Source organism: Anolis carolinensis, chromosome 1 (assembly GCF_035594765.1).
Source record: "Anolis carolinensis isolate JA03-04 chromosome 1, rAnoCar3.1.pri, whole genome shotgun sequence".
Lineage (NCBI taxonomy): Eukaryota > Metazoa > Chordata > Lepidosauria > Squamata > Dactyloidae > Anolis > Anolis carolinensis.
Genome location: NC_085841.1, coordinates 188,352,591 through 188,377,516, shown reverse-complemented (window position 1 = coordinate 188,377,516; position 24,926 = coordinate 188,352,591). Strand labels below are relative to the sequence as shown.

At 39.8% G+C, this 24,926-nt stretch overlaps 1 protein-coding gene across 2 annotated transcripts in view; it reads left to right on the top strand.

Moving 5' to 3' along the window:
• Nucleotides 1-818: 818 nt before the first annotated feature.
• cmklr2 (chemerin chemokine-like receptor 2) overlaps nt 819-24,926 on the top strand; it is a 30,824-nt gene continuing 6,716 nt past the window's right edge. Inside the window, exons 1-3 of one of the 2 annotated variants that reach the window (XM_008114938.2) lie at nt 819-922; nt 10,896-10,952; nt 23,623-23,708. The gene's annotated coding sequence lies outside the window, so the exon portion shown is untranslated. Of the gene's footprint in view, nt 923-10,355; nt 10,953-23,622; nt 23,709-24,926 lie in introns of those variants that run through there. The other variant, XM_016995149.2, reaches the window with a different exon arrangement.

The window sequence follows — 24,926 nt, the reverse complement described above, 5'->3', positions numbered from 1 at the left end:
CAATCGGCACCTCATATGCAAGATCACGTCAAGTATTCAGGATATGGCGTGAAAGAAAGTAACAGATCTGAAAACGTTAACAATAACATCGGAAAAGCCACAAAGCAACAGCCTTGTAGTCCTATATTCAGCAATTCCCGAGGCAGCAAATACTGAGGAAGCTCAGTATTTCTCCATGCTGACTGTTCTTTCCTGAAACTACTCCAAAATAGCTTGCAGCAAGAGGAACAGCAGCACAAAATGTTGTGTTGTTTTTTTTAAAAAAAACTTTTGAAAGTAGTGATGCAGATCTGAGATTTTCCCCGGAGACTTAAAAAAAAAAGAGAGAGAGGCCAGGACACTCCTGAGCTCTAGCAACCATAAGTAAGTTGTAGTCAGTGGGGTAGAGAGAATACTGCTGCTGTCTGGTGTGTGGGGAAATGGCAGTGTTAGAAGTTGGTGGACCTCCAGGGAGCAGACCATTCCTAAAATCAAGCAGAGGCACCTTCTGTGGATGAAGCTTTGCTTACCCCAGATGCATCTACCTGACTTTTAGGGATCCTTTGGGGCCACGATCAATTCCAATCAGTAAATTGCCCCATGGCATAACTCCACAGGATGGGAACCTGGCCCTCCAGTGGGAGGAGGTATCCAACTGGGAAAGCATGGGAAGATTTGCTCATGGATTGGACAACGTATCAGTCCTGCATTAGTGACATTGGAGGCTGGGCGTGGACACTGTTGCCTCCTTCAGATATTTTGGCATGAAACAGATCCAAGGATTGTGTCACTCAAGCAATCCCTGAATCAACTATTTAATGGCTAGCTATGCTGCTCAGAAACATTTCCTATTCCTCAGAAAGCTGACAAGAGACAGCGGCTTTCCTCGTGAGGCTAGAAAGAGGACATTAATAATTTCCTAGCAGCAGCAGCAGCAGCAAGTGTGAGTACTGTATAGCATTTGCTTTATAAACTATGGATCCATGCAGGGATTAATAGTGAAGATTTAATGTTCTGCATCAGGCTGCTATCAAGAAGCCAACCTGAGTGTGTTTTCAATTTAATGCTATGCTTCTGATATTATTAGTAGTATTCAATGCATATTTACCTAGAAGTAAACCCAGCTATGTCCATACTCCGTAAAAAAGCTGATTACTCTGGCTACAGACCTGTGGAATGTCAACCAGACCAAGACATTTTGCTGCCTGAATTTAAGGGGAAGGTTGTATTCCTAATGGCACTCCATGCAGTCATGCCAGCCACATGACCTTGGAGGTGTCTACGGACAACGCCGGCTCTTCGGCTTAGAAATGGAGATGAGCACCAACCCCCAGAGTCAGCCATGACTGGACTTAACGTCAGGGGAAACCTTTACCTTTACCTTTGTACTCCTTCTGTATTCCAATCAGAGTAGCTGGCATTTGGGTGTTCCTTCAAAACTGGCACGGAGGGAAGATCTCCGCCACATTGAAAGGGAGCAGGCCAGTTTAGAAGAGTGTGCTGGGTGACTAACTAAGCCTCCTTCTACTCTGTCATATAATCCAGTTTATCAAAGCAGATAATACACATCAACTCCTTTGAACTGGATTATATGACTCTACACTGCAAAGCAGATAAACTGGATTTTATATGACAGTGTAGATGAGGCTTTACTCTATCCTCTTTCCAAGTAAAACAGACAAACAGTTCAGGAATAACAACCTGGAAGCTACTACTGCTCTTCCACCTTCAATACCTACTTGTGCCTGAAATTATCCCCTTACTCATAAATTGACTCTGAGTCTGTGAATACCTTAATCAAGATGTTCAACTCCCAGAAATCCCAACAGTTAGTAAACTGGCTGGGATTGCTGGGAGTTGTAAGCCAAAACACCTGAGGACCCACAGGTTGAGAACCACTGATTTAGATGGTTCTGTGTCTGTCACTGGAACTGGAAAGGCAGCAATATCCCATTCCCACTGCATTCCCCCCCTCTCCATACACTCCCCAAATCTGTTACATGGAGTGGGAAAAGCTTCCAGTAGTTCTTTTCGGTTAGCATAGCTGAAGAGAGGGAAGTAATTTTCTATCATACCAATGGCCAAGCACTTGCACAATGTTGGATGTAGGCCATTGTCAACTCAAAGTCAATTTCATTGACATCAAGAGGGCTTCCTTCCTTCCAGTTAAGTGATAATAAGGCTACACCCTAGGGATGTTACCACATCATCCTTCTTTTCTGACTTCCCTTCCTTGCTAATTATTTTTTCCACTTTCAAAACATTGAATGCTTTCTAGGACATGGCATTTTCCCCATTCTTCGTGTTCTTTTGGAAAATTTTGTGTGCAGTTATGGAATTACCAGAGCGTAGAGATAATGGTACTGTTCCATTATCTAGGCTAGAGAGAAGGATTGTCCAGTTTACAAGAGGTGGGGAGTTGAAGGAGAAAAAACATTTTCCCCATTTTTGCTAGTTATTCCTCCTCCCCATTCCTCATATCATAAATTATGGTTGTTTTCACGACAGGGACATGGGTGGGGGGAATAACAGAAAAACAGAGGGAAATTGATTTATTCCTTCAACCTCCACCCTTCATGAAATGAACTATCATCTCTCTAACGCCAACTTGTGGCCTCTGCCCGGATAATGGAATAGTACAGAGATAATATGTTGAATGTTATTTCATTATTTGTAATACAGTCTTTTTTGCAGTGGGGACTATCCACGTCCTTTCAGATTTTTGTGCAGCAAGAACTGGGGTTGGACACTGTCCTCATTGTAAGGAGTGTCCATTCCTGACTCTGAAACTATTCTCTTTCCACTTTCTGTGTTGACTCTTTCTTAAAATGGGAATCAAAGGCACATAGAAACAAGTGCACCTTCTCTGAGATGTGAAGCTAATGGTACTCTAGAGAGGCTACTGAGATGCTAATAGTGTAATGTCTTCAAGTGAACTTTCTAGAGAACTAGAAATTTGTTGTGAATTTCAGAAGTATAGTTCTAGACTAGTGGTCCTTCAAGTGTTTTGAGGTTCATATTCTACACTATAGAATCGATTTGATACCACTTTAACTGCTACGGCTCAATGCTATTAAATCCTGGAAGCTGTGGTTTTAAAAAATCATGTAGCCTTCTGCGCCAAATAGTACTAGTGACCCACCAAAATATAACTCTCCTGATTTCATAGCATTGAGACATGGAAGTTAAAGTGGTGTGAAACTGCATTGACTCTATTTCATAAGGCCTGTGGTTCAAATCCATACTCTCTGCCTCAGAGGATGGCAATGGCAAGCCTCCTCTGAGTAGATCTTTCTGGGGAAAGGATAAAATAAGGTTGGAGAACACTCAGGATCCATTTACATTGTAGAATACTGCCATGGTTCAGAAATATGGAATCATGGGAGATGTAGTTTGGTGAATCACCAGAACTACAGTAGTCTCTCACTTATCCAACATTTGCTGATCCAACATTCTGGATTATCCAACACAGTTTGCCTCCTGCCCGAATTCACAGTTGTTTCTTAAGGCAGCAAGGATGGAACTTTTTAGGGATTTAATTTCCGAAAACGTTGTTACTGTAAGTTCATTTTATGCAATTCTATCTTTATTTGTAGTCAATTTGTTAGTAGCCGATGTTTTTTTAGTCAATGTTTTTAATACATTGCAATGTTTTGGTGCTAAATTCGTAAATACAGTAATTACTACACAACATTACCCTGTATTGAACGGCTTTTTCTGTCAATTTGTTGTAAAACATAATGTTTTGGTGCTCAATTTGTAAAATCATAATGTAATTTGACATTTAATAGGCTTTTTCTTAATCCCTCCTTATTATCCCACATTTTCGCTTATCCAGCGTTCTGCTGGCCCGTTTATGTTGGATAAGTGAGACTCTACTGTATTTGGCAGAAAAAGCTAAAAACCTTGTGAAACTACAGATCCCATAATTTCATAGATTTGAGCATAGTAGTTAAAGTTGTGTCAATGCCAAGCTGCATTACTTCTACAGTGTAGATTCACCTTTGGTTAAACATAACAAGAAAGGGAAAGCAAACAAAGAACAAGCCAGGGGAATAAAGACAAAGTTCCACCCAGAAGAAAAGTGTTCTTACTATACCTAAAGGGATTGCATAAGGAAGCTGATGAAGAAACACAACCTACAAACTACCTACAGACCCACTAAGAAAATCCAACAGTGTTCAGCAAAGGACAAGGGGGATCCTCTCACCTCTGCAGGAGTCTACCGTATACCATTCAGCTGTGGATAAGTCTACATAGGGACCACCAAACGCAGCATTGCCCAGACACGAATCAAGGAACACGAAAGGCACTGCAGACTGACTCAGCCAGAGAAGTCAGCCATAGCACAGCACCTGGTGAACCAACCTGGACACAGAATATTATTTGAGAACACAGAAATGCTTGACCACTCTCACAACCATCATGTTAGACTACACAGAGAAGCCACTGAAATCCACAAGCATGTGGACAATTTCAGCAGAAAGAAGGAAAACATGAAAATGAACACAATCTGGCTACGAGTATTAAAAAAAACTCTAAAATCAGGACAGTAAATAAAGAGCAACACCCAAAAAGCAGGGAAATTCCAGACAAGAATAATTAGGGCCAGAGCTAACACCTCCCAACAAAGGATTCCCCCAGGCAGCAACCAGCCAGGCATTGAATCTGCAAGGCCATTAAATGCTAATCAAAGTAGTCATTTGCAACATTCACACTTTCCTCAGGCAGACAAGAGTTCTTTCTCCCGCCCTGGACATTCCACAGATACATAAACCCCACTTGCCTAGTTTCCAACAGACCCCTCAGTCTCTGAGGATGCCTGCCATAGATGTGGGTGAAATGTCGGGAGAGAATGCTTCTGGAACATGGCCATACAGCCTGGAGAACTCACAGCAACCCCCCAAAAAAGGCTTGTTTGCAGAGGCGGAAATTTATAGTCCCCTTGCTGTGTTTGGGGAATGGAAATTCTCCAGTATCAGCAATATGTGTTATCAGTGGGTAATGTGATTAGTTTATTTCCAAGCCTAGTAATAGTATTGAATATAAATTAGCAAGTTCTTTCCCCCTCTTTTAAAAATATTTATTAATGAAAAAGATAACAAATACAGTTGTCCACTCTTTGACAGTAAGAATTGTTAAAAGGTTGCCGGGCTGTAATAGATGGTACAAAAATACAAAAATCTATTTATAACAGATGTACAAAGGACAGAACCTACTCAGAACATTTAGCCACATATATCTGGGGAAAGTTGGAGACTTTTACTTTCCGTCTGATTTATGGATGAAATAAAAAGAGACCATGTTCCCTCAAATGTTCCAATGATTTCTTGTTTCCGTAACCATTTTACTCCAAATGTTAACTCTTTTAGAGAAGACCAAATGAGGGTGTCCTTAAAGGCAGTGAATTGTATTTTGTTATTTAATTTATGGTGCATAATGGGGAGGTATTCCTTAATGCTTCGCTATAGGTAGCAGAATTGCTTGGACCAGCCCTGACAATACTGGGAACAAAAAGCAAGTTGTGCTGTGAATTGATAGCTTTAGAAAATCTGGAAGGTGACACTTGGTGAAAAAGTAAGAGAAAAGCATGAGCATTTGATCGGGGGATGACTAAGCAGGATTTATTCTTGGAAACCTGGTTTTCTTTTATTATACACTTTAATACAGAATCCACTGCTTAGTATAGTGTTCAAACCTATTTCTGGAAGGTATAATGGTTAGTAATGAAACATTAAGCATCTGCCCATATGCGACTATGATAAAATTAAAACTTTTATATTGAATATATATACTTAGAGAACTGTTTTCAGCTCTGTACAAAACTGATGAAGAGTTGATATCTTTGTTTTAGTATATTTTCAAATAAAATAGTAGAGCTCACAGACTTCAGATGAAATTGACAACTGGTGCATCTACACTGTTGAATTAATGCAGTTTGACACCAATTTAACTGCCATGGCTCAATGCTATGGAATCATGGGAGTTATAGTTTTGCAAAGTCTTTAGACTTCTCTGCCAAATAGTACTAGTGATTCACCAAACAATAGCACTCAGGATTCTATAGCATTGAGCCATGGCAATTAAAGTGGTGCCAAACCAGATTGATTCTTCAGTGTAGGGTACACCCAAACTTGGATGTTCCAAAAGAGTAGATCAGAACATATTCCAGTCACAGATGAACAGGAAATGGAGCGACAGATCCCCTTTAGCATTAAAACTGATTTCAGGTCAAAAGATGTTGACACAGCTTTTCGGACAAGGTAATTTCTCCACTTGTGTTTTCCTCTTCCTAGTTTACTTCATGGGATAGTATGAATAATAAGGTAAAAACAAATGACTGAAGCAAGTAATAGAGCTGTTGTGTGTTTTCCAGGCTGTATGGCCATGTTCCAGAAGCATTCTCTCCTGATGTTTCGCCCACATCTATGGCAGGCATCCTCAGAGGTTGTGAGGTAATATACTTCACAACCTCTGAGGATGCCTGCCATAGATGTGGGCGAAACATCAGGAGAGAATGCTTCTGGAACATGGCCATACAGCCCGGAAAACACACAACAACCTTGTGATTCCAGCCATGAAAGCCTTCGACAACAAATTGAAGCAAGTAATCTTGCTCTAATCTTGCTGCCTTTTTAGTATACTGTTCAGCCGACTTTCATCCATCATTTATGTGAAATGTCATGCAACTCTTTTATTTCCCTGCATGTTCTGGGCCTGAATCTTGGCTGGCTTACCTTTAAAGACACTAACAGCAAACACAAACACAAGCCTTCAGTGGTTTTTTGTTGATTCACTAAAGCAATTACATTTTGGAACAAAGTCCATCATGATACAATGATCTTCTGTTGTTTTGCACCAAAAGATAACAGATACCATAGCCAAACTCATGGGTCTGCCTGTTTGCATGTCTCTAAGAGATCAAGGAATATTGTCTCTATTGTTTTTTTGCGCTGGGTATGATTTGTTGACCTAACAGCATTCAGATATAGGAATGTGCAGGGTTTCATGCAATACAAAAGCTTTGATTAGAAAATACAGGGTAGGGCATAAAAATCTCCCATATTTCAAGTGGGCACCATGTGGGTAAAGAGGCGGGGTTGGTCTAATTTGGTAGGCTAGGCTCTGCCATTTTCAGTACCCATCATGTGCTGGATTGGTGAACATCGGGGCTTTGTTGTTCAAGCATATTATGAGGACAACCGTTTTGTGATAACAACGCAGAGAGCATTCCGCATGAGATGTTCTGGAAAGTGATGGAGAAATTCTGGGAATGTCTTCAGCAATGTATTGCCACCATTCGTCTGATATGATTTTCAAAACCCAATAAAACGAAACTGGTTTTATGTACTTTTTAGAAATATATACTTTTTTTCTAGATAGCTTCAGTTTTTGGGGTTGGTGCTCATCTCCATTTCTAAGCCAAAAAGCCTGCATTGTCCATAGACACTTCCAAGGTTATGCGGCCGGCATGATTGCACCGAGTGCTGTTACCTTCCCGCCAAAGTGGGACCTATTGATCTACTCACATTTGCATGTTTTGGACTGCTAAGTTGACAGAAGCTGGGGCTAATAGCAAGAGCTCTCCCCATCTCACAGATTCGAACTGTCAACCTTCCAGTCAGCAAGTTCAGCAGCTCAGCGGTTGCATCATCACAGCCCCTAATCTTTGCTTCTGTGCATTTGGGCATTGTTTGTTAACACATTAAGTTTAAAGCATGGACGTTTAGGAGAAATGCAGACAGTCTTTCAGGACCTGCAGGTTTCTTACCCAAAATAATCATGTTATACTTGGTGGAGCAAATGCAAATAAGCAGTGGACAGAGGCATATGCTGGAAGAACAGCTGTGCTACTATAATAATTCTACACCATTTGAAAGAGTCCCTTTGGGGCTATTTTTGCCTATCCATAATTTTTAGTATCCTGAAACACCCACCCAAAGGCCTGCTATGCCAAAGCAGAAAGGGAGAATAAAAAACAAGATTTTTCTTTAGCAAAGACAGATATTGATGCACTTTAAATGTCAGTTCCTCCCCTGTTTAAAGCCTGAAACTTTTGTACTGCCATGACCTCAACGCTCTTTTCAGGTATGTTTGCACTGTCTTTTTCCCTGGCACTGCACATTTTGAGACTGAGTTGTTAATCGCAATTGAGTGTTTGACTGCAGAAATATTTGCCTGTTTGTGTAGCTTGATCTGTTTCCATTAGATAAGGCGAAGGCTTGACGATACAGAATGATTTAAACAATTTTTTTGGAGAAAATTAGCTATCAGAAGTAATAAGGTATTCAGTTCCAAGAGCACTCATGCTCCTTCTATTTCATGGAGGTCCTCTGTGGTTTTGGATAGACACTTGAGGAACATTCCTTCTGTCCTGAGTCACTGAATAAATGGGAGAATTGGTTGTGGAAGATGTTCCTCATTATTTGTTGAAGTGTGGTATCTAGAAAAGACATAAATATTTTGGAGTGTTGGTACTAGGTACTGGTCAAATCATCACTGTGTTGCTTTTTCAATAGACAGCACAGAGGAGAATGTAACGGGAAAGATTACTTTGCATATTTTTTCTAAGCAGTCATTGGATATGATATTGCATTGCAGGCACATAATGTAATGTTCCACACCATCATCTCAAACATGTCATTTTCTTCCCTCTTGTCTAGTAAATTGCAGTGAAAATGGAAGGTTATCCCCATTTCTTGGTCACTGCCCTCCCTCTCCCCTGTCTATTTAATGGTCATAGCAATGGCTTGGCAGCTGCAGATGGAGAGTGGCACAAAGGGTTCAGGGGTAGTCTCTCGCAAACTCTAAAGCAAGACATATATGCATATAACCTTGCTTATGGACCAAGGCTCTATCCTTAGAAGATAATCCTACTCTGTCATGAGTGATCAGCTATAGAGTCTCCAACAATCTTGGAAATGAGGATTCTATAAGTAAGGTAAAGGTTTTCCCCTGACGTTAAGTCCAGCCGTGTCCGACTCTGGGGGTTGGTGCTCATCTCCATTTCTAAGCCGAAGAGCCGGCGTTGTCTGTAGACACCTCCAAGGTCATGTGGCCGGTATGACTGCATGGAGCGCCATTACCTTCCCGCCGGAGCGGTACCTATTGATCATGTTTTTGAACTACTAGGTTGGCAGGAGCTGGGGCTAACAGCGGGTGCTCATTCCGGTCCCTGGATTTGAACCTGGTACCTTTTGGCCCGCAAGTACAGCAGCTCAGCGCTTTAACACACTGTGCCACCAGGGGCCCCCATGAGGATTCTATAGACCACCTCAAATGTGAAGAGAGACACACCATCATCACAATATTCATGTTTGTGTCACTAACAGGATTCCAGGTGGTATGTTTCACTTTTTATTTCCAACTGAAGATAGAGATTAGTCTTGTGTGTCTTCAAGTCATTTCTGATTGATGGCGACCTTAAGGCCATAGGAGAAAACGTCATATAAACCAACAGCCTTATCACATTGACATTGGGATTTGCCACTCATCATGCTGAATTCGTGGGTTCCCAACAGGGGGCATGGAGAACTTGTCACCCCACACCCCGCATTGCCCGACTTACCTGGAAGCTCATCCCATGGGGGGAAACGCCCACCACCCAGCTTTCTCTTATTGCTTCAAAGGCAACACGGGAAGCCTCCCGTGTTGCTGCCGCCACCGCGTACACCGCTTGCTCTTCCTTTTCGCCACAGAGCCCGTCCAGAAGTAGATGTGCATTATGTAATGGACTCCGTGACAAAATGGGAGAACAAGTGGCATACAACGGTCAAATTGCCCCATCTGATGAGGTTACAAGATGGTTGTGCCAGGAGAAGCAATGACCTAGTAGAACAGTGGTTCTTAACCTGAGGTCCCCAGATGTCTTTGGATTTCAACTCCCAGAAATCCTAACAGGTGGTAAATTGGCTCAGATTTCTGGGAGTTTTAGGCCAAAAACCTCTGGGGACCCCAGGTGGAGAACCATAATGAGATGAGGCATGGGTCTCATAAAAGGAAGGTCACGTTACCAGATGTACAATTAGGCAAAGTGAGATAACTACTTTGTGCAGCAGCTTTGAAGTGGCAGGAAATTAGGATTTGTATTTTATGATTATATTTTTACTGCTAGATATGGACAGAAATACTTGTCTTGGGCTAGTCCTGTAAGATGTTCAATATGGGCGATATTCGTTCAGTTTGGAGATGGGAGCTCACATTATGAAATGGTTTCCCAGAGGTGGTTGGTGGCCTTTATTCTTCTTTGGGTTTTAGTCCAAACTTTATTGACAGTAACTGAGGTGCAGATCTCCACCAGCACTGGGTGATATGGAAGTGTGAGTATATGTGTCTTCAATTTGTCTGTCAACTTATGGTGACCCCATGAATTTCATAGGGTTTTCTCGGAGAAAGTAAACTCAGAAGTAGTTTTGCCTCTTCCTTCCTACAGAAATGCCATATCTTTAAGGGAAACCATGTCAATTAACTCTGAGGTAATGAGGTCCTAGTTGTCATTGATTTGGGAAGGAAAGTAATTTAACCTTCATTTAACCTTCTAGACATTTTGGTTTGGCTCCCATATGTTCTTTGAAACATAAAAGCTTCTCAAGCTCCCATATCCGCCTGAGACCCTCACCCGACAGCCCTAATTGTGTAGGGCGGATGCTATAGTAGATAGCAAACTTGCGCTGTTTCCTCTTCGATGCAAACACTGGTGTGGTGATTCATCTGCGTGACAAATATTTTCTTACTCTTCTTGCACTAAAGAAATAAACTTCCCATATTGCCAAGGGAGTATTTCCACCTTCTCTGCTGTTTAAGACAAACACAGCATTATTCCTCTCTTTGGTGTCTTTTAAAAAGACGAAAAAGACAGCAAATCTCACAGCAGAAGGAAAGCCTAATGATGTATTTTTCTCTACATGTGCTTACAGATTTAGGAGAGATCATCAGGCACAAGATACATTTTTTTATTCAGGAAAATTAAACTGGTAAGTGATGTTCTCTCTCTCTCTCTCCTGCCTTCATGTAATTTTTATCGTTTTGGCTTGTCTTAATGCATGCATTCCCGTGTATGTACACTCTCCCTTTCAGCTAATAATAACCTTTACCAAGTGTGGTTTGCTTGTGCGTGCCAGAAAGGAAGGTCGGATTCTGAAGTGGTAGAGTTCGCAATACTGATTCAGGCTTCATATTTTCTGTATACATATTTTAGTGGCGAAGGAGAGCAAGCGAGAATAGTCTCTCTCACACAAATCTTTCTCGGTTGGAAGCCTCTATTGCAGAGCTTTCCAAACTCTGCGTTGAAACACATTAGTGTGTCAGCTGCAGTGTGCAGATGTGTGGTGCGAACGTAATGAGAAATCACTCAGTCTATATGAATTAAGCAATAAATCATTTATTTTTAAAAATATAAATAAAAGTTTTTATGAAAAACGTATTCTTATATATTACTTTATCACAATTAATGTACAGTAGAGTCTTGTTTCTCCAACATAAACGGGCTGGCAGAATGTCAGATAAGCAAAAATGTTGGATAATAAGGAGGGATTAAGGAAAAGCCTATGAAACATTAAATTACGTTATGATTTTACAAATTAAGCACCAAAACATCATGCTTTACAACAAATTGACAGAAAAAGCCGTTCAATACACGGTAATGGTATATAGTAATTACTGTATTTATGAATTTAGCACCAAAACATTGCAATGTATTGAAAATATTGACTACAAAAACATTTGACTACTAAAAGGCAGACTGCATTGGATAATACAGAACGTTGGATAAGCGAAGGTTGGATAAGCGAGACTCTACTATATATGTCTGTATCTCTTGTATGGGGTTGTTTAACCTCCAGTTTGCTAGTAAAAGAAGAAGGCTTTAAAGAAGAAGGTTTTTAAAATCAAGTCTGGGTGCTGTGGTTTTTAGCTTTGAATGTTTTTATGATTTTAACTGAATTTTTAAAATATCATTGGTGGTTAATTCTGTTTTAATGTTTATATATTTGTAGATTTTAAATTGTATTGAAATGCTTTTAATGAATTCTATCCTGAATTTTATTAGGTCCCTTTTATTCTGGTATTTTAACTGATGATGTTATTTTAATATTGCTGCTGCAGTCCCCCCCCACCAATGAAGTCAACTGAATTGTACTTGGTGGTTGATTGATTTACTGCTGTATTAACTCTTGTTTTATTGTTTTACTGTGTTTTACTATTTTTTGTATATTGTTTAATGTTTTTATGCTGTTGTTTTTGTAAATTGTGCTAGTTGGGCCTTGCCCCATGTGAGCCGCCCCGAGTCCCCGTGGGGAGATGGTGGCGGGGTATAAAGTTATTATTATTATTATTATTATTATTATTATTATTATTATTATTATTATGTAAGCTGCTTTGAGTCTCCTTTATGGAGAGAGAAAGCAGAGTATAAATAAACACAATAATAATAACACTATGTAACAAAATTTGAATTAAATTATGTTCCTGGTTTGAAAGTGTAATTTCCTGTTTAATTGTGTGGTACTGCTTACTTTGAAAGTAGTTGTTATACTCCAGAAGCTTCATTTTTGTGGCTGTCACAAACAATGAAAAACTATAGCAAAATGTGCTGCAGGATGTCCCAAAAAAAAACTAATGTTTTTTCAGTTTAATAAACTTTTCCCATGTTTTTATGATAGAACCAATTAGGAAATGACATTTATAACCCAGGAAGAAAAATAATGTTACATAGTGTAATCTATCTATATCTGTCTATACACATAATAAAAGGGAAAATCTGTATGTGCGTATGTGGCGGAGGTGTCTACTTACATAGGCAGTCTCCCACCTCCATAAGCAATTGCAACCCACAGTACTGATGAGCCACTAAAGTACTCCCTCCTAGGACATTGCAGGCTATAGCGAGCGCCATGAACACAAACTTCATGTATTCAGCATACAGGTACATTTCTTATTGGTTGAGAGTTTAAACAGTAAGTTCTCTAAACTTAGTCTCTTCTTTGTTGCATACAGACTAACACTCTTCACTCTAATACATTACTGAACATTGACTCAATACAGACTGACTATACATTGCAGAATACTAATGCTGACTTTACACTAACACTGACAATTGCATACTGTACTGACTGACTTCTAAACTGTACTGCTTCTGATGCAAACTGGCTTCTAAAATGGAGTCTCAGTCTGAATAGTCCCAGATCTGGTCACATGTCTGCAGTCCCTCCCACAATCTCAAACAATATAGATTTAAGGAAAACTGCATACTAAATCCTATACATACAATATTGTAAGCAATCACAATTATATACATAACAAGTAACTAGTACAGAGGCTTGTAGAAGGTTGCTATTTCCAACAGTAAAACCACTGGGTGACCTTGGACAAGTCACACTCTCTCAGGCACAGGAAACTATGACATTGTTGGAAATAGCAACTTTCCAAGCCACTTACTATTTGTTTGTTAATGTGTATATTTGGTAACCTGTATTCTATGTGTATGTTGATTTGCCATTTTAACCCTTTGTGTGGGAGGAGTTATAGACATGTGATTATACTGAGCATGTGCAGACTCAAGACTCCATTTTGTATTCAGTATCTGTTTGGACTTCAATGGAGAAGTATCTGTATGGACTTCAAGTCTTGCATCAGACCTTAGAAGAAGTGAATGCATACAAGTTGCTGTTTGGACTTCATTGGAAAAGTCAGATTAGAGACTTCGATATTTGCTTATGGACTTCAGTGAGTACAGCTGTACTAAATACTGTGGATTATTGATAAAGACTGAAACCCTGTGTTCTCAACACAGAGAGAAGAACTATCCTATCTGTAACTGAACTTTATTAAGAAATATGCCTGTATAGTGAATTAATACAATATATGTTACTTGTTTTTATCTCTGAGTGCGTATTTTAGCTAAGAGGTTTAAAGGGAGTGTATAACTTTTGTGAATCCCGGTGGTGAAGTGTGTTAAAGCACTGAGCTGCTGAAGTTGCAGACTGAAAGGTCCCAGGTTCAAATCCCAGGAGAGGAGTGAGCGCCCGCTGTTAGCTCCAGCTTCTGCCAATTTAGCAGTTCGAAAACATGCCAATGTGGTTCTTCAGTCTAACAACTGAAGTTACCTGGGTGATATTACATGAATGCTTGTGAATATCACTTGTTAAAAGAGTTGACTTCTAACAAGGTCATGCTTTTCTTGATTTTCTTTTGTTTTCCAAAGGTGGTCTCCACGTCGTATTCATGGAGATTCACATTTGCCAAAAGGATATGTGCCCATAGACTGGGTGCAGTGATGTTCCAGTAGCTTATGCAATAAATTATGTTTTGCAATAGGTTATGGAATGTCCAATAGACATAGGTTCATTGTAAGGGTGGCTATAAGTCTGAAATTACATGAAGGCACAATAAGAACGAAACCTGGCTTTAGGCTGTGTTTTGAAGGCTGTATTTCAGAGGAAGTAAACAAAAGACCACCTGTGAGTACTTATTGCTTAAGGAAACCCTATGGAGTTAATGGATTTGCAATAAGTTGATAGGTGATTTGAAGGCATGCACACACAGTCTCTAGTTTTTTACATGTTTACGGTTGTAGAATGGAGGACTTGCTGCTTTCTCCTAGTCCTAATCCAAGAGATCAAACAATACATCGATTTAAAAGGACATTTGCAAAGGCAAAGGGATTGAGGAGGAATAGTAATAGGGCCAACTCAACTATTTGGAATAATGAGGCAGCTACTTCAGTCAACAGATTTTATCTATTGTGAAAAGGCAACCAAGCACTTATTATTTATCTAGTTGTCACTGCATTTTTTACTGCCAGGGAGTGCTGAGAGAAGACTGTGGGATGTTCTGCCTCCTGTGACAGAGCCTTGGCAGACGCTGGGCACTCTTCGCATTGCCTTGTGCTGGGAGATGCCATATGCTGTTCTCCCCAAGACAGCAAAGTGTCCCAGGTCTGCCCTGATAAAATGGAATTTCACAACCTTCACAGCATATCTAGGTCATGCTTGTGGTTAAATAATCAAAGCCCAGAGGGGTGGAAAAAACCAACAAAGGGAATTGGCATTAGCAGTGATAAACTTCAGTTCCCACTCCATCCATCATGCTTGTCCCTGAACTCAGCCTTAGGCCCCCACCCAGGCTCTGGCTGCCAACCAAAGGCTTTCTCCCCAGTGCCTGCCTCTCCCACTTCCAAACATTTTTTTAGCTCCATCATCATCTCTATGGCATAATGTTGGCTTCAGTCTTTCTCCATTCTGTATACTACTTCAACCAAACATCTGAATGACAGATATCTCCACCATTCCTATCTCTTATGCTGTTACACTATGTAACTAGATAGATTACACTATGTAACATTATTTTTGTTCCTGAATTATAAATGTCATTTCTTAATTAGGTCTATCATAAAAACATGGGAAAAGTTTATTGAATTGCAAAACTTTGTTTTTACTGGACATCCTGCAGCACATTCTGCTATAGTTTTTCAATAATATCTGATAGAGTCTCAACCAATTCAACATAGTTTGTGGCAGCCACAAAAATGAAGTTTCCGGAGTAAAACAACTACTTTCAAAGTAAGTCCTACACAATTAAACAGGAAATGACATTTCCAAACCAGGAACAAATGTGTCTTCCATTTTTTTTTATTTCATAGTGTCATCCTAAAGATTCTCGCCTAAGTTTTTATTGGTCTAAATTAACCATTTTTGTGGTCCTTCTTTATTTATGTTGGAATTGTGCCCTTTGGCTAAAATCCGCTTTCCCCACATTCTGCTGTCCACAATGACGAGGCTGCCACTTTATTTTGAGTCATTATAGGAATTCTTTTTTTGGGAATTATGAATCAGCATCTTAAGCACCCTATTGGCCAAGGAAGGTGTATTTGTTGTTTAAAAAAGACAGGGAAGCCTATATACTCAAGGCTATACTCACATTGTATAATTATGAGTTTGATAGTGTTACAGATAATTTTTGGAAAAAAAACTACTTCCAAATATGGGAAATCAAACATAGAATCATAGAGTTGGAAAAGACCACATGGACCATCTAGTCCAACCCCTGCCATGCAGGAAAAGCACAATCAAAGCGCCCCTGACAGATGGCCATCTGGTATATGTTTAAAAGCTTCCAATGAAGGAGCTTCCACCACACAATCAGCCTTTAATTCTTAGCATTCTGCAGAATGAAGCCCTTGAAAAAAGGTCCAAAGTGGCATTTTTTCTAAAGGATGGGGATATTAACAGGAATTTATAACCTTGTTTTGATTTGTCAAGAAATTAACATAAAAGAAGGTATGATTATTTGTATATAATAAAAACTCTTTTTCTTTAGCTGGTTCATACCAGGCAAAAGTCTTTTTTTTTCCAAATTGATATTAGTAAGAAAGGATTAGTGGAAAGCATCGTGTTGGTACTCCATATATATTTTAAATTTAAACAAAACTAAAAAAGTCTTGAAGACAGAACAATGTTTTATGATAGAAGGTTTGGTTGAATATAGTCCAGTTCATCAACTGCACTTGAGTGTATTCCATGAGTCTGTAACGTATCACCACACTCTGTAGTGCAACAGCTTAAAAGGAACTTAATTTTCCGGAAAAGTACCATAATTTTGAGAGGAAACAGGTACCTACTCTTCTGTTTCTCTTCTGAAAAAATATTTGCAGGGGTTCTTTTAGTTTTGTCACAATACTTTGAACAAGGAAAACATTTATATCGAGTGGGGTGGGCATGGCGTGGAAATATACGGTATATACATCAGGAGTTTACTTCTGCACTTCTTTTTTGGGAAAATGACAAATCTTCCACAGACTGTCAGCATAAATCAATATAAGAGGAAATTTGTATATTCGTGCTGTGTGCAGATCTAGCCTATTTTATTTCACATTCTGGGTGGGAGCCTTGTGTTACAAAAGTTTGTTATAAAAAGTATCTTAGGGTGAATTATCAGGGAGGGATTCATGCACGGCTGAATTCCCGCGTTTTGCTTTCGCCGTTTGGGCTTTAAAACATGTTGAATCCCAACCACAAGCCCTTGGGATGTAGAAATAAGACACAGTGTTCGCTGAAACCCAGAAAGCATCTTGATGTTCTTGAATCCTTGCCAACTCTTGGACCTCTTCCAAGTTCTAGAAGTCCTTTCCTTTTGTGATGACCTTTTCCGTCTGGGATTATATGTCAATAGCACCAGGCTTTTATTGAATTTTCTATAACTTAGTTAAAAAACTTTCTGATATCAATAAGACCTTTTAAGCAAATTAGGTTATGAATTTGATTAAAATCCACTGCATGTCACTGATCCCAGTGAGGCTTGCCCCTAAGCAGGCATGCCTAATATCAAAAGCTTACAGTGTTATAGTAACATGGTGTTATAGTGGCTAGAATGAGATCTGCTACCAAAGAAGCTTAGTCTCTGCCATTTGGACAAATTCTTGACTCCAAATATCTCTTCTCTGGGATAATGAAGCTAAGACTAATGACCTCATCAAACGTGTCGCTGAAATCACCACAGATCTTAGCTATTCCAGCAATGCCCATCAGGAGATGTGGGGAACCCATTCCCCCATGCCCCGCATCACCTAACTCACCAGTTTCCCCATCCCATGGAGGGAAGTGTCGGCCGCCTGGCTTCCCCGTGTTGAAGTCAGTGTAACATGGGAGTCCTCTTGTGTTGCCACTGTGGCGGCATGCACCGGTTGAACTTCCCTTTTACAATGGAGCCCCATCTGAAGTTGCAGTGTGTCATGGGATGGGAGCGAGCAGGCTCTGTCGCAAAAGTGAAGGCAAACTGACTCATGCTGCAAAATTCACTCCTATCTGATGAGGTATCTGATAAAGCATCTTCACTGAATATGTTGGCTGTCCTCCTCATTAAAGGGGCAATTGTTGTTGCCTGATTCTGGTTTGGAGGAGGACACATCACTGAAGCTGGACATTAGTGCAGGGATTCAGGCGTTTTTAAGTGGCCCCAAGTGTATAAAATGAGTATAAAAACCAAACATTTACTGAAAACAAATCAACATTTGCAATGTTTGCTAAACAGATTGATTTTCCTTTTTATGAAGTACAGCTGAGACATCTTCTGCAGCATCTACTGTAAACACTATGCACGCTGCAGAAGTAATATCTAAAACAGTGGTTCCCAACCTGTGATCCATGGACCACAAGAACTAAAATATGATCTGTGGACTTACCGTTACTACAACGAGAGTGCCAAGGCTTATTAAATATGGTTTTCTGTGGGCTAGCAGATGGCGACTACTGGATGGCATATGTTCTGTATCAGAAAGTAGAGCTGATGTGGTCTATCCAATGCAGTTTTCTGAATCAAATCTAAAATTGACCAAAAACTGATTCGTAACCTTTTTGGTACTAATGTTGGACAGTGGTCCCTGGTCAAGGTGGTCCCTGGTCTCTGTTCCAAAAAAAGGTTGGGAACCACTGGTCTAAAACATTCACTAGGGACCTTGTCAGACACAGAATCCCTTCCATTTATATACACTTTAATGACTGTTTGCCTGTGGTACTTTGTCTTTAAAATGTATAGAAATTGAAGGATTGTTTATTGGCCTTCTAGATCCTCCAGGATGATTTTATGGTATGCTACCAGCCCAAGTGCAGTCAAAATATAGGGTTCACTATATTATTGACAGTTTCAGGCATCCAGGGGATGTACAACCAGAGAATGTATTGTACATTCAAGCTTTTACTTGTTACATTACCAATGTCAATTGGTTTACAGAAGCAAGACTGAGCTCCTCAATAATAGACAAGTGCATCTCTGGTTAAAACTAACTGAACCCTTTGCCTTCTGCCCACTGAAGACTCTTCCAAATTTGAAATTACTCATAATTGCAGCTGTTTAGGTGATTTCTTCATGTTTATAGTATATTTTAATGACTCATATGGGTGGTAATGTTATTTCTGCAAAGTACACCTCCCCAAGAGAGGGATTACATGCTTAGATCTTGATCATTGAACAAAAATATGTTTTTAATGTTATGTTTGCGTGGATGCACCTACCTACACAATCCAAGTTGAACATAAACTTGTTAACTTAATATTAAAGTCTGACTTTGAAGATTTCATCTCTGAATTGACTAGAAGAAGCATAAGGGCTTGTTCTTGAGTTTTGTTGATGGTTAGGAGAAACCAAGAAAGGAGAAATACATAGCTGGATAAACTTGTTATGGGGTGTTACGGGCACCTCAGTAACCAAGTAGATGTGTTCCTGGCCATTACTTCTTTAACAAAAACTTTGGTGCCAGAGGCAGAAATAAGACAGGAAAAATAAAGAGAGTTTCTACACCACCACAAAAAAAGTTAAATACATTTCTGGAAACAGCCAACTGAAGTGGGCCTTGCATAAATAAACAAAAACATTTTAACTTACTAGAAATGCATCTAGGGACAGTTTTTTTCTTTCACTACCTCCCCCTTTCTTATGATTATTATTTTAATGGCTAAACATATAGAACTATGGTCTCTTTTTCCAATATACTGGGAGAGGAGGAGCTGCTTGGGAAGACTTACTTTCCCCCTTTTGTATTTCATATACGCTGAGCAAGCACTTCATCTCATCAGGAGCATAAAGTGGGGGAACCATCTTCTTATCATAGCGTTTCATGACTTTCTGTTTTTTAGAAAAAATTATTATTCGTTTATCGCCATCACACATTACTGTACTGCCTGTTTCTACAGTAATCCTCCACATTCTGAGCTATGACATGGGCAAGTGTACTCCCTGCTTATACTACTTTATTTTTTTAATCAAGAAAGAAGTAACTTTAGAATTGTGGAAGCCCAAAAACTAGGTCTGAAAAAGGGGGAAAATATAGCTACACCAAATTGGTAATATATCAAAATGCCGCAATTCCTGAAGAATATTATATTTAGAAAATTACTGTAGAAGTTTCATGCAAGAGGATTACTGGTGAGAAAGGGACCACTGAAACATATCCACAGGAATGTCCGTTCTTTAATATCACTACAACTCTCTAATATGGGGGAATCTGACAGTTTCCATCCTACCTTAAAATAAGCACCTTTATCTGTTTTTGAACATATCGGGAGCTCTGAAGATTATTGCTCCCCATCTCCAAAAACATCTATTTCTACACACTTTAAACACACTTTTATGACTGAGTCTCACAGACAACTGGCAGAACTAGTTTTGTGTCATATGATGGCTCCGTGGGATTCCATCTTTAAAATGTTTTAAAAGTGTGTAGAAATGGGGGGGGGGGGGAATCTTGCACCTGACAAGATCCTAAGATATTCTGGAGGAAGCTGCTGCTTACAAAGGAGCCCCCCGTGGCGCAGTGGTTTAGACCACTAAGCTGCTGAACTTGCTGACCGAAAGGTTGATGGTTCGAATCCAGGGAGCAGAGTGAACTCCTACTGTCAGCTCCAGCTTTTGCCAACCTAGCAGTTCGAAAAAATATAAATGTGAGTAGATCAATAGGTATCGCTCTGGTGGGAAGGTAATGGCGCTCCATGCAGTCATGCTGGCCACATGACCATAGAGGTGTCTACAGACAACGGTGGCTCTTTGGCTTAGAAATGGAGTTGAGCACCAACCCCCAGAGTCGGACACAACTAGACTTAACGTCAGGGCAAAGCCTTTACCTTTTTACCTGCTGCTTACTATGCCTATTGCAGGCAGACACACTGTCATGTTTTTCTGGAGTGTTTTCTTTCAGTGATGAGAAAGCAGGCCTACCTTTGGAGTTGAATAATTGAGGTTAGGTCCAGAACAGGAAGGGGAGCTAGAGGTCGATCCCCCCCCCCCCCCAACACACACACACACACACACAGAAAGCTGGAGAATCAGGGGTCTGTCTCAAATAATCTTCTGAAGCCAAGCTATCAAGAGGCACCAAGGAATAAAACTCTTCCTAAATATTGCCTGGGATCAGAGCACTGGCTAAGCATGCTTCCAACATCAGAAGACTGCATTCCCAAGCCACTTTGCTGAATACAACTTCAGCTTCCACTTGGCATGTGCAAGTATGCTTAAAAGTTTCACAACTCTTGAGTTATTTAATGACTCCACTAGCAGGACTCCTTAGAGCCCTATCTCTCTGATTTATGACCTTCTTGACCCTGGACTATTTTGACACTGGATACCTCTTGCTTACGTTACACTTCTCCATTGGGATGGTTGCACAAGACTGCAACAAAAAAAAAAAAAAGGAAGACAGCAACATAAGGGAACATTGGATAGATTGGGAGGAGTCATCCCTTAGCTGTGTGATAAGTCAAACACACATTAATTTATTAGATACAGAAATTAAAGAAGCATATGAGTTGGGGAGAGTAGGTGTCCAGCTCATTTTAAATGATGGGATGCCCATTTTAAAATTAATTTTCTGGTGTGTGTGTCTATAATGCCCAAGGACACATAACTGAGGTATACATGTAATTACCAATGCAAGCTTTGTGCATGACACCTGAACACAGAAATTTGTGTCAGTATAGAGACTAGTGTTAAGTCCTCCCTACGTTCTTCCATCGTGAACAGAATGAAGATGCTAATGTTTCAAGCTGAGTGTTATTATCAAAGTTCCTAAGATTAATTTGCAAAAATTTCCCATCAATTATTCCTTTATGCACAAGTCACTCTTGGCACATGCTGTTCCAAATGCATTTGCATTGCATGTTTTGATTTAGTTAGCAGTGAAGTTAATTAAAACTAATGAGGCTGAGCGGCATGTGGATTTTTTTATTAGTGTATTTCTGAAGTGCTCAAATAAGATGCATGAAATCTCAAAAGCTTCTTTTGGCTTGAAACCTTGCCATGTTATCATACTCTTCTCAAGATGCCACATTTATACTTGAGATACAGCCTTTGCTTTTTATCTAGGACACCTTGTGGACTCTGTCTGGATAATAATATACAGTTTCTGATGACTTCATTGCACCCGTCTTTTCAACTGCTCACTGTTTATGTCACCACAAAGGGATATTATTTTGTCAATAGATATTTAAATTCCAGTTTGTTTCTGCATTGTGTATTTGGTGCAAATTTCTGATATGCTTAGAATGTCTGTTTTATTGTCTAACTTCTATAGTTTAATTGTGAGTGGATATACCATGTGCATGTATTCAAACAAAGAGAGAATTTGCAAAATTTGATACAAAATTTAACTGTCATGACTACCGTCTATGGAATCATGAGATATGTAGTTTAGTAAGGAATTGGAGAAAGACTCTAAGGCAGTGGTTCTCAACCTGGGGTCCCCAGATGTTTTGTCATTCAACTCCCAGAAATCCTAACAGCTGGTAAACTGGCAGGCATTTCTGGAAGGTGAAGGCCAAAAACATTTGGGGAGCCACAGGTTGAGAACCACTGCTTTAAGGACTCCTCCCTCAACTACCAAACTAAGGTTGCCATTGGGTGGGACCATGACTGTTAAATATAATTATAGTGCTATATTTGTGTAGTATGAAGGAGCTCTTGATTTCTGACGCAGTTAGAACCAAAAACCTCTACCAAGTTGTTTCTAGGGAAAGGTGCAGAAAGGTATCTATGTTGCTTTTGCCTATACAGTATCTTTTTTCTCATAGGACAAAGAGGAATTTGAGAAGGCTAATTTTAAGAGAGAGATCGTGTCAGAAGCAAATTGATATAAATACAGTTATAATGTATTTTAAAAACACACAAACAAAGTTTGTCATTATACTACATTTCCTTTGACCAGAAGCTGGCCACTTCGAGTGTCTCTGGTGTCGCTGTAAGAAACTCCTCCATTGTACATGTGGCAGGGCTCAGACTGCATTGTAGTAAGTGGTCTGTGGTTTGGTCTTCTCCTGACTCACATCTTGATTAGCATTTAATGGCCTTGCAGTTTCAAAGCCTGGCTGCTTCCTGCCTTAGGGAATCCTTTGTTGGGAGGAGTTAGCTGGCCCTGATGGTTTCCTTTCTGGAATTCCCAATTTCCCTACTTTCAGGGTGTTGCTCTTTATTTACTGTCCTGATTTTAGAGATTATATTGTTCTGTATTACTATACCACAGTAATTATTATATATTATATTTATAATCTTATATTATCTGCTTAGAACTGGATCCTATGTGGCCCCTTCTACACAGCTGTATAAAATCCAGACTGAACTGGGTTATATGGCAGTGTGGACCCAAGATAATCCAGTTCAAAGCAGATACTGTGGAATACGTGCCTTGGCATTCTGAGTTATATAATTGTGTGGAAGGGCCTTGAGTCTACACTGCCATATAATCCAGTTCAAATCAGATAATCTGTATTTTATAGGCAATGTGGATGAGATCCAAGTCAACTCTGCCTGTGCCTTGGGTGCCACTGTGGCTGAGGAGGTTACTAGGACATGAAGGTGGCAGGGCCTAAAGGCAACAGGGTCTACCTTTCTGACTGGCAGCCAGGGAGAAAATGGCTTTTCCTCTATAATTTGGACTTTTTAAAAGGTTTTTTTTAATTGAAAGACATAGATTGGATGGCTATGTCTTTTGTGGCCAAATTTGGTGTGATTTGGTTCAGTGGTTTTGTTTTTTACTCCATGAGAAAAACGCACATTGCATTTTTATATATATAGATTTGTGCTTTACTACCTCCCAAAATCAACTTTGTTTTTTTCTGTGCAAGTCTACACATTGATCCTTGACTTTGCCTTTGAATTCTGTTTCAGGTATTTGCAGGAAAACTATCTGCCATGACTGCTAGCTCACACTTTTGACCAGTAAAAGAATCTAAGTTTCTAAGTCAACTTTATATGTAAGAAAGTTTGTTATCCTTTAAATTTTTCCATTTGTATTATCTCATTTTCAAATATTTAATTCTCCATTTCCACCTTTTCTAAAAAGGATATGCAGAACAGTATACAAAAACTCATTTGATCAAAATCAGATAATTTAAGGAATCAAAGTATAGTGAGGCTTTGAAATCCACTGGGGTTTGCTCCCAGATTTATTGAGAAATTAAGACCTCCCCCAACAGTGTGAATTATATAAAATATATGAATTGGAATTGGAAAATATAGCCAGCCACACAGTCATTTCTTATTTCCAACCTAGGGAGAGTTCGGATGAGCTCCCTCTATCAGCTCCAACTCCATGCAGGGACATGAGAGAAGCCTCCTGCAAGGATGGTAAAAACTTCAAAACATCTGGGTGTCCCCTGGGCAAAGTCCTTGCAGACAGCCAATTATCTCACACTAAAAGCAACTTGCAGTTTCTCAAGTCGCTCCTGACATGAAAAAAAGGAACCTTCCATTAATTTCATTGGAATGTTGCTTCACCACACCTTGAACTCCAGGGAACAATGCCCCACAACACCATAATTCCCTAACAATTAGTCCACACACCTAACAATGGAGCATACCAGCGGTCACAAAAGATGTCCAATGCCCTCTTTTGTGCTCTTCCTGGGGACTATTCAGGTTGATTAACATCCATTGTTTCACCAGCACAGAGCTTTGTCCTCATCCATACTGGAAAAGCTACCATCATTAGCATCTGTTTCCTCTTATTCTGTCCTCCATACATGCCATGACAGGGAGAATCATCAGCAGCCAGAAAACAGAGAAATGATAATTAATTAAATTTCCCACCTCACCCCTGACTGGCTAAGAGGCAGAGGCAGACTCATGCCTTCTCCAATGAGACTGCAGATCCTAGTCAGTACCCTCCAGGGCCAATGAAAAACCAGTGTTGAAATTTCAGTTGTTCTGTTATTGCTTCTTCTTTCTGTCAAATGTACATGTGTTCACAGTCTGGGTATGTTAGCTCTAGCTCTGTTGGTATCCTTTCTGTCCAAGAAGAATAAAGACCTTTGTTTTGGCTTTCATGCCCATCTCTGTCCTGATTGGACCTTCTGAATGCTTAGGGCGGAATATAAATACTGTAAATAAATAAATAAATAAATTCAAACAAGGAATCATGATAGCATTATGGTTCCACTTTGACTGCCATGGCTGTGTCCAATGAAATCCTC